The following is a 1,065-nucleotide window of genomic DNA, read 5'->3' as shown; positions in this document are numbered from 1 at the left end:
AACCTATTTCTCTTGGACCTGTTTTACTGTCCACTGAGCTCAATGCCCTTGTATCTTCTACTTTTCACTTGAGATAAAAATTAACAACTATTAATTGACTTTGTTCTTTTTTTTTTTTTTTTTTTAGGCGAAGCAATCCCCTTGGTCGACCTCACAGATTGCAAGGAACTTGTCAGCTTACAATCCCTTATTTATTTTTTAATTTTTTATTTTTTATGCCTACAGCACCTGGTCTTCCTAGGTGGTCTCCCATCCAAGTACTAACCAGGCCCGACTCTGCTTAGTTTCTGAGATCAGACGGGATCAGGCTTGTTCAGGGTGGCATGGCTGTAGACTAACTTTGTTCTATATTTTAAAAAGACTTCTGGATAGGGAGCAATCTTATACGTTAAACAAGTAAAAATACGTTCAAGGCAGAAAAACTAAAAAACAAAAAGAATATAAATGCCATACGTAATCCCGCCCTCCAGACATAAATTCTATTAATATTTTGATGTATCCACATTGAGGTTTATAAAATTGTATCTGTATATACACAGGAAGGTATACAGATACCTATTTTTGAAACAAAAATGAGATCATACTGTATGCCCTCCCTTGTAACCTATTTTCTCACACTTAATACATCATAGACATCTGTGTATGTCAAAAATATTCTATGCCATTATTTTCAATGTCGAGATGGCTGAATTCCATTGTATAGCTGTGATGTAATTTAACAACTCCCTATCTTAGAATTTCAAGCTGTTTCAAGTTTTTTTTTTTAATATAATTAAAACAATACTTAACAGGAAGCAAATATTTCACTTTCTAATGACCAACTAGTTGGGTGATACTTTGCTCAAATGAACAGAGAATAGTACATGACGGTCCCTGCCTCATAGGACTGTTGGGAAGATTAAATGGGGTAAAGTAGGTACATTGCTTGGCACAACAGAGCCTCGAGCATAATAAATGTGCAGTAGACATTAGCTATACTCTAATCTTTGATTATTCCATAGGATAAATTCCTGTGTGGAATTCCTAGGTCAAAAGATATACCCATATTTGAAATGTGCTGTCAAA

At 34.8% G+C, this 1,065-nt stretch overlaps 1 non-coding gene across 1 annotated transcript; it reads right to left on the bottom strand.

Annotated features, from left to right (window-relative positions):
• Positions 1–216: 216 nt before the first annotated feature.
• LOC111735538 lies at positions 217–335 on the bottom strand. Its single transcript, XR_002778830.1, has one exon. It is a non-coding gene; the product is annotated as a 5S ribosomal RNA (ribosomal RNA).
• Between the last annotated feature and the right edge of the window lie 730 nt (positions 336–1,065).

The sequence above is a fragment of the Pteropus vampyrus genome, unplaced genomic scaffold (genome assembly GCF_000151845.1).
Source record: "Pteropus vampyrus isolate Shadow unplaced genomic scaffold, Pvam_2.0 Scaffold1000003015, whole genome shotgun sequence".
NCBI classification, from domain to species: Eukaryota; Metazoa; Chordata; class Mammalia; order Chiroptera; family Pteropodidae; genus Pteropus; species Pteropus vampyrus.
Note: the sequence above shows the minus strand (reverse complement) of the source record. Positions and strands in the feature narration are given on the sequence as shown.